Source organism: Grammomys surdaster, unplaced genomic scaffold (assembly GCF_004785775.1).
Source record: "Grammomys surdaster isolate TR1022 unplaced genomic scaffold, NIH_TR_1.0 136, whole genome shotgun sequence".
NCBI lineage: Eukaryota > Metazoa > Chordata > Mammalia > Rodentia > Muridae > Grammomys > Grammomys surdaster.
The window spans coordinates 2,647,079-2,657,375 of record NW_021604594.1 but is presented as its reverse complement, the minus strand read 5'-3'; positions in this window follow the sequence as shown (position 1 = coordinate 2,657,375).

Here is a 10,297-nt window from a genome sequence, read left to right as displayed (position 1 = left end):
TGACAATATCTTTCTTAAGTAATAGAGCTCAACATTAAATGATTCTTTCTTTTAAAAAGCATGATAACATTTGTCAGTGCAGAAATATAAGTACCGAGCTTGAGAAAATGGCATGAATTCCTCATTTTAATGTACTTTTTGTTTTGATTCCGTCTGTGCTCCTTTTCCTGTGGACAGCCATATATACAGAAATCATGCTGCTGCATCATTAGCAGTTTCCATGCCAAAGATATCAGTCCTTAGCTGAAAGCCTTGGCTTGGGCCCAGTGTATAGCAGTGTCCTCTTGATAACTTACGTGTTGTATCCAGGCAGCATGGGAGCTATGGAAGTTCCTTCTTGACCTCATCTTCCAACCTTGACCCATCTGAAGCCAAGTTTGAAATTTAGGAAATTGAAGCATTTTGAGCATTTGAAAATTCTAGAATTTTCTACCCACCTGACTTCCACAAATGACTATGGGCATTAATTTATCTGTACCATTAAAAAACTTGTTTTTCCAACTGCACCTTGACGAACATAATGTTTCCTCAAGGACTGCTACAAAAGTGTTTTTCCTTTTTTTCTTTATTTTTCTTTTTTAATTAAAAAATGCATTGTTGTCTCATATATTATATCCAGATTATTGTTTCCCCTTCCTTTACACTTTCTAATTTGTCTCTACAACCTCTACACTCCAGATCTGCTCCCTTTCTGTCTCTCGACAGAAAATAACAGGCTTCTAACAGATAACAACTGAACGCAACAACATAAATTATAAGGTAAAACAAAAAGCATTATATGAAGCTCGGATCAACCAACCCGATGGAAGAGAAGAGGCCAACGAACAAGCAAAGGAGTCAAAGACTCACTCATTCACACACTCAAGAGTCCCATAGAAATACTAATGGTCAAAGCTATGAAATATAGATAGAGGACCTTGTACAGATCTGAGTTGGCCCTGGGTTTGTTGCTTTTGTCTCTGTGAATTCAAATGAGCTTGCTCAATTGATTGAGAGGTTCTTGTTCTCATGATATTGTCCAAACCTTCTGGATTTTTCCACCTCCTCTTTCACAAGATTTCCTGTGCTCTGAGGAGAGGGATTTAATGGAAACATCCAAATTAGAGCTCTGGGTTCCAAGGACTCTCTTTTTCTCAGAGTTATGCCTGTGTGAAGGTCTTTGCATCTGTTCCATAGTCCTGTAAGAAGAAGCTTCTGGGACGACGGCTAAATAAGACACTGGTCTATGAGTATAACAGGATATTATTGGGAGTCATTTTATTAATACTTTTTTTGAACAAGTGGAGATTGGTTTTATCCTATGTCTCTGTTCTATATAGTCTGGTTGTTGGTCATCCAAGCAATGTTGGGTATAGGTTTCATTGCATGTAGTAGGCCTTAGAGCAGATCAGATATCTATTTATTACTCCCACAAGGTTTAGGCCACAATTACCTTAGCATATTTTGCAGTAAGAACAGTGGTTTGGCTTAAGTCTTAATTGTAGCAGCTGAAAGAACTTTTCAGCCATTAAGTCAAGTGCAGATTTTTTTCTGTACTTCTCCAAAGAGGTCTGAGACCCAGATTTGGAATAAATGCCCTTCAATATCTGACACATCTTTGCTCTATGATAACATTTCACTATTATATTTCCATTAATGCTTTAAAGGTTCACCATTGTTACATTAATAATTTTGATATCAAACTATGACTATTCAAATTACTTTTTGATTGTTATCTGCTTGATAGAATATATTAGTGCAGTGGAGAAAACTCCTAAAGGATGATTTAGTCCTGAGAAAATATAATTTAACTAGTAATATGAATCACTGATTTGAAAGGGATCATTATATTAAAATTTTAGATTATGTAAACATGAACTATTCTTTTTACAAATATTATTTGAATAATATATCCATAAATTAATTTCAACAGTAAATCATCATTCTAATTCTCAATGCTAGATTTATATATTGTCTCTCCTTTTCAATGGTATGCTAAGAGTGCTCCATTATATCCAATTAAATGCAGAGTGGGCTAGAATAAGTAGGAAGGAATAAGGTGGAGAGATAGGAAAAGAAGAGAAGTAGATGGGAGGGAGGAGAGAAGAAAGACAAATATACAAGGAGGCAAAAGGGAGAAATGTAAAATGGAGAAGGATGAGAAAGAGAAGATAAGAGAATGATCATAATTGTTATTTCTTATGATAATGAACTTTGTTGAGAAACATTTTACATGATACTTTTGAAACAAGCCTTAATAGAAAAAGTAGTAGATTTTTGTGAGTTTTTAAATTTTTTAATAATTTCCTTTTACTTTTTGCAAACTTTCTATTTCATTTTAAAACCATCTGTTCCATAGGTATTTGAAAATCATGTCATTATTTTATTTGGTAACCTAATAATTGAATATCCCTTAGATTTTCCTAAAACATAGAAAATAAATGTGACCCTTTAAAATGTAATCTGAAGAGCTTATTGTCAAAGTAATAAAAATGTTACAAAACAGAAAACCATCTGTAATCTTATTTTAATTAAGAATTTTACAAAAATATTAGATAAGTATACTATTTCTACATACAGCACAATGTGAACATCATGAGGCCCCTCATGAGATGCTCGCAGACTCAAAAGGCAGTAGTCAAATACCTCGGATCTATTACTTTTCAAACCTGTAGCATAACCAATGTGCTTCTTTTTGTAAGAAATTGTCAAAGCCACCCCTTAAGTTAATATCAGAAAATGGTATATTAACTTTTTTCTCAACAGGTACAATTTCTTTGAAAAATATGATCAATAACTTTTTCCACTTTCTCTGTGGACAAATAATAAATTCATTAAAGGTAGCAGAGAATAGATTAATGACTTTCTAGGGTCTGGAGTCAGGTGTATAAAGTAGCTTCAGAAGAAGCCACAATGGTAATTTAAGGAGCTATTATCCTTGCCCTTCTGGAAACTTTAACATAGGAAACAGAAAATATGAATAAATTATGTATTTGTCTTGAAGTTTAATTGGAAGATAATTTAAAACCAAATAAATCCATACACATGGCAAATTTTCCACTTTGTTCATATGTAGCTGACCTCCAGAATTCTATGTTATATATTTAACTTAAATTCTAATTTGTTAAAGCATCTATGACATACTTGAGACATTGTTTGGCTTTCTAGAAATATTGTAATTGATAAGATACTTGACTCAAATTTGTTTACAATCACAAACCAGATACACCCAACCCACAAACCCCCCCACACACCCTCATACCCACACCCACACATACACAAACACACAAAGCAAACAAACAAAAACCCAAAGAAACAAAACTTTTGAACTAGAGTTACATTAACAAAAGAGAGGAGATCAATTCTTTTTTATTTAATCTTTTATTTATTTATCTATTTATTTATACTCCAGATTTTATTCTCCCCACCCTGGTCTACCTTCCAAATGTTCTTTGTCTCATACCTCCTCCCCACCTGCTGTCTCCAAGAGAATGTGACTATCCCCTAACCCCCACTCAACCAGATCTCTAAACTTCCTGTGGCCTTCCTGTGTCTTCTAAATTCTTTCTTGAAGACTTGATTGACATTTAAAATACCCCTCTTCCTCAAGGACCTCCAATGACAGGATTCTAATGAATTAGGACACTGTAAAGCTCATCTGATTTGTTTTAAATTCAACCACACATTATACTACTTCCTTTGAACTGATTCCTCCTGAGGGACAAGGTGTTCTTCTGTTAGCCCATCTCACACTGCATAAGATAAGAAAAAGCCAGTTTGTTTACATCCAACCTAAATACTACATTCCTCCTTAAATCCCACATAACTTTCCTCTTGTTTTGGTTTGGAATTTTTATTCCTAGTACACTGTTTATCTTTGCTCGAACAAAAGAGATTTTGCGTATATGTATGATTTCTCTCTTTACATTTTTGTAATTATAATTGCCATTACACTTTGAGTTTTCACTGATGATATTTGAAGACATTAACCATTTCTTGAGAATTTTTTATAAAATATTTTTTTGTAATTTTTTTATATAAAAGAGTAGGTGTTGGAATTATGTAAGGTGATGATATGCCACCCCGACACTCTTTGTCGAGCTCTCCTATATGATATATGATTGTGTTAATTATCCCATGTAGCTGAGTCATTTCTTCTTATGATCTGAGACTGGGTTGTTTATAAGTGATAGATACCTAATATTCCCAAGGCAAGTCTGGAGAAATCATGGCAGCATCTCCTGACCTTCTGTAGAAGGCCTTGGTGTGGAATTATCATATAGTAACACAGAGCTAAATTGGATTTTATGAAACAGACTCACTCTCAGATAACAATTGATCTCTATCTATAAGTACTTTAACCATTTTAGTCTATTTAATCATCTCTTAAGGTTTCCACAGGATTACACTTCTGAGTACCTCGCAATAAGATCTATATACTACATCACTCTTGTGCTTGCTATGCGTTGGTTTGTGTTTTGGATGTTTTGTTTTGTTTTGTGGTTTGGTTGTTTTTAATTTTGTTCTTGTCAGTCCAACAAACAGGAATCATATAGAAAGAGGGAGCCCCAGATTGGCCTGTGGTCATGTTTGTGGGGGCATTTTATTGATGAGTGGTTGCTATGGGAAGGGCCAACCTACTGTAGGCAAGACCATCACTGGGCAGGAAGTACGGAGTTGTATAGAATATGTAAGTCAAATAAAATCATGTCTCACCAAGTTGTTTTGAATCATGATCTATATAATAAGAATAGACAGAAATCTAGAATAGGAAGCACAGGACAGTCAAATCATTATACTACAATTGGTAATATTTAGATCATCATTAGGTGTGATGTGCAACTGCATTTACATTTCTGTGATTTAAAATAGGGAGCCATGTAATGTGAAAAAGAATGGATCAAGATGACCCTTTTCTTCATCTGTTCAACCCAAATAGACACTGTTTTTACAAGATCCCTACTGCAAACCTCCCATTTCAGTAAGTATATTGAAGATACTTTTTAAAATATTTTGAAATAAACAGATGCTGTTCTCCAAACATGGATTCTTACAGTTTAGACTGAAATTTGAAGTAGAAACTAACCAAAGAAATATCAGCTGAGATACAAAACTCTCCTAGGAAAGATCTTTCCAGAGGCAGCTGTGGTAGCCAAAGCTACAGAGGTAGATGGCAGAGCGCCTACCTAGTGATGCTAATGCAATACAGGCTTAGAGCCCCTCTACTCTCTCTGACCTTTATTTGGTTCCCCACAGACATATATGTAGGATGGCAGGTTTTCCTCATAAGATTAAATATCTGTTTATTTCAAAATCTCATTTCTAAAGCAAAGACGATTTCCTGTGTACTATAACTTTCTACATGTGGCTCTCCCTTTATGACCACTATCTTGTGGAATCTTATACTGGAGAGTACAGAGGAAGAAGGACAAAATGAAGATCATTTCTTTTCCTATTGAGCTATTGCCAAGTAATAATTCACGGCTACTTTGCATTTCATCCCTTTCTATTAAATTACAGTTTTGGTTCAGGGCACGACTCCAAACCCAAAATGTGGTACATTGGTATTTAAGAAATACATGAAATTTGAAACGTCACGCTGGGGTCGAGAGAGACAGCACTCTGATTAAGCATATTTATTGATCTTAGATGACCTAAGTTTTGTTCCCAGCAACCGTGCCCACCACATGACAAGTTTAGTGTCCCTCTACTCTCTGTTCTTTATTTGGTTCAATATACAATTAAATATATGTTGATGTTTTTTTTCCTCATAAAATTAAGTATCTCTTTATTTCAGACTTCACATCACAACCTCTTGTAACTCCAGCTCAAGCAGATCTAGACCCCTCTCTGTCATCCACAGAGCCACAAACATGAGACATATCACACATACATGCATCTACACACACAAATACACACACACACGCACACGCACATGCACAGACAAATCACATGCAAATAGTTAAGAATAAATAAGTTATTCTAAACCCATTATGGTGAAAAAAACCCACTTAATTTGAGAAGTTTTGGGGTGGAGTCCAGAGGCTTAAGAATTCAAAATCATGCTAAACTTGAGATTTTGAAAAAAGTAAGCTTATAAATAATTAAATAATAAATGTATTTATTAATTGGATTAAGATAATCACTGTTATTACTTCCTCCTAACCTCTTCCCCAAGAACCTAGTTAGTTCTTTTCTTTCAGGTACAGACAGACCTTCTGAAATGAGATTTCTCACCTACTTTAGGGAAAGACACACTAGAGTTTTCTAAGTAAATACTTCTATAAGGTGATGAAAAGCTAATATGTAAGTATTTTCTTTGAATGGTATTCTCTGTGAGAGAGAAGTATTTACGTCACATGTTTGGGTCTCATTTCAGCAGAGGATTTTCTTATCTTTGAAATAATTCTAAATATTATCTTATGGAATTTACTCTGAAGAAACACGAATTTCATTAAATAAGTACCATAATATTGGTTAGGTGAAATCATTAGAAATATGATAATTAATGTTTCAAAATTAGAATTTTCTGGCTATTTAATTATAGAATAAAAATTATTTTGCTTCAAATAAAGTGTATTGTACCATTAATGGATCTAAAATTTTGATGGCAGTATGTTTGCTAGTGGCCCTATGAGTAGTACCCTTGTATATATAAAAGTAATAATATTGATAAGAACCAGAAAAGAGCCCCTAAGTATATAATATATACCAGGTTAGTTGGGGTTCATTTTCAGCCATAATTTTCATGAGTGATGGCTCATTATGAAAGAAAAAATAATCACAATTAATATCTATTTCCTTCTAATTTATGGGATATTATCGAAGTCATTTCTTCAAGCCCAATCATTTAAGATGCCAAAGGTTATTTGGAGATGTACGTGTGACCATGACATCATACCTCTCAAACTGTATCTGTTTTCATTTACATATATACATACATACATACATACATACATACATACATACATACATACATACATATGACTGAAGAAGGGGCTGTCTAGAGACCATCCCACCTGGGTATCCATCCTCTGTTCAGTCACCAAAGGTAGCTGCTGATGTGGATGTCAGGAAGTGCATGCTGACAGGAGCCTGATATACCTGTCTCCTTAGAGGTCTGCCAGAATCTGAAATATTCAGAGGCAGATGCTAACAGCTAACCATTTAAATGATCAAGGAGTTCCCAATGGAGGAGTTAGCGAGAAGGAGCTGAAGAAGCTGAAAAGGTCTACGGCTCCATGAGGAGAGCAACAATACCAACCAACCAAAGCCCCCAGGGTCTAAACCACCAGCCTGGGAGCACACAGGGAGGGACCCATGGTTCCAGCTGGATATTTAGTGGAGGATGGCCTTGTAGGGCATAGGTGGAAGGAGAAATCCTTGGTCCCATGAAGGCTGGATGCCAAGTATGGAGAAATTCGAGGGTGAGGAGGTAGGAGTGGGGGTGGGTGGGGGTGGGCACATCCTCCATAGAAGCGGGGGGAAGGAGGAGGGGTTGGGGGGATTCCTGGGCGGGGGGGAGGGTGGGGTAAGTGGATAACATCTGAAATGTAAATAAAATATCCAAATAAAAATAAATAAAAAGATTCTTTACAATCAATTTCTAAAATTATAAAACATCCCTAAACCAAATTTGCTAAAACAACATTGTCAAGGTGGGTATATGAAGTTCATTGATCCTTATCCCCAGAGACATTGATAAATTAGAACTCTTCATGGAAATACTGTAAATAGAAGATATAAAAAGATATGTATTATGAACTTTGATCATTTTTACATCAATATGTTTTAAAAACTCATTGTACAGCTGAAGAATTGACATGTTTTATGGTTAAAATGTTAGCCTTTAAACTTTTCTCCCATTTTTGAAATATGATTCATCAGAAAAGAACTTAGTACTAATTCTGTGAATTTCAGTAGTATTTGCCTTTCTTTTTTTGTGCATAAAAGCAGTGATAATGGAGTTTAAGGTGTTCTTTGCCTCCTTTTATGTGTGCAACTTCTCAAGTGCACCATTACTGGGTAGCCACTTAATGCTGGAGGAAGGGACTCCCTGACACTATGTAACTCCTCATTAGCATGCACAGCTGGAGCCTGAAATAGAAGGCACCATAGGGACTAATTACCTGAAAAGATTTAAATAGCAAATACCTACTGGAATCTCTTTCTTTCCCCAGAAAGCAAGGCTCTGCTAACCCATGTATAAAGGTTCTTGTATGTCTAAGACTATTATTTATTTGAAATTTAAAATTTAAATCCCTACTGTAACACTGCTGTTTGACAACTTCCATCCAGGCCACTTGTCTCACTCAGTGTCTTATCCTGTGGTATTATGAGCTTAACCTGGCTGGTGTGTTTGATGTGGCAGGTCTCTGGGATGTGTGTCAGTGGAGAGTTTGGGAGAGTACACACATTTCATCACTGCTGTTGTGAGGCCCAGGGAGGGCATTTGAATGTACTTAACTGGAAGATAATTAAACATTTGTCAGCCATGTTTGATCAGGGTCCCTGGGCTCTAGAGGAGCTATTAGTTCCCCAAATTTAAAAGCCAACATTTTTTTTAAATCCATTGAAAAGTAAATGTATGCATATATTTTTCAAAAGAATCTATATCCAATTCATGGTATAAAAGCGTCCTATGTCATGCTTACATCTTTCCCTTCTTGATGTTTTCTATATTTTTAATTATAGAAAATTTGATGTATTGTCAAAATGGTTTTAATATGGCAAAGAGAAAAGGACTTCCTTATCTAAGAAGGAGAAGGCAGCTGGGTTATTGGTCACATATGGCTGCACTCATGAATAGAAGCAGAAAGGCCACTGGAGGAAAGTATACCCATGTATGATAAAGTGAAAAACAAACAAACAAACAAACAAACAAAACATGTTCACTTATCTCAACTTTGCCATTTATCTGAGAGCATATTTTCAAGGTTAAAATGTTAACTCTTGAATTCTTGTTTTATCTCATAGTAATTAAAATAACATGGCATTTTGATTTTATAATTGGGCATAATAAATATCTATAGAGGGCTTTTGAAATTCTTATGCTGAGGTTAAGACATTTATGCTTGCGCCCCTCTACTTAGTGTTTTTCCAACTTCACTTTTCCTAAGCTTGCCCAGCACCAACACATGCTGCAATAAATTATCATCTCTCTAGGTAAATTGCAACTCTAGATAGTCACCTTAAATACAGAAGTTACATTGTGAAAACAAAAAGTTTTCAAACCACCAAAATCTATTGACATTAATGAAAATAGGAGATAGAAAAAAACCAAACAGCTTTAATATAAAAAGACGAGGAAAAGTGAACACTTGGTATCATGGCTAAAAGCTAGAATACCTCAGACATTTTGACAGTCTCAATTTGATGGTTCTAAGACAAATGTTGATCTACCATATGACCCAGCTATACCAATCCTTAGTATATATCCAAAGGACTCAATACCCTGCTGCAGAAATTCTTGCTTGGCCATATGTATTATGGACGGCTTTATTCACAATAACCAGAAAATGGAAACAAACAATAGAGAGAAACTCTTGTGGAATGTATTGTGTGAAGGCATTACCTGTCAATAAAAAGCCTAAGGCCAATGAACTGAGGCTTTCAGAAGGTGGGACACTAGCGGGGGTGGGGGTGGGAATTCTGGGAGAATCAGAATGATGAATGAATGAGAATCAGGCATGAGAGATTAGCCCCAGACACAGAAGAAGGTAGTCATATGAGACTGAGAATCAGAAAACCAGCCACATGGCATGACTTAGAATAGAATAAATGGGTAGTTAAGTTATGAGCTAGTCAGAGAACAAGCAGATCTTATGGCTTAAGTATTTATTCATTAAATATTAAGTCTCAGGTTCATTATTTCTGGGAGCAAAAATGGACAGATGAAAGTAAAATAAGAAAACAGATGGCTGTAGCTACAATAACCTAAATTTTCAACTGATAAATCGATGAGAAACATATGTGACAAGTTCACATAAAGTCCTACACAACTGTAAATAAAAAAATGAAATTATGAAATTTGCTCAAAATGGATGGCACTAGAAAATATTATGCTAAGTAAAGTGCAAGATTCAGATTCCTCATTTGAGGATCTCTGCTCCCATGCTTCAGATGTGAGTGTATGAGGACTCCAAAATCCTCAGCATTCAGGGAAGTAATACGCACCATGGCAGACGGAGGATCTGTAACCATGACACCTCAAAAATTACTGCTATTTAAGTTAGATGCATACTGGCAACTGCAGTTGAATTCACAATCTGGATGTGTAAAATCTCAGAAAGCCCTAGTCCTACATAAAGAACTACAG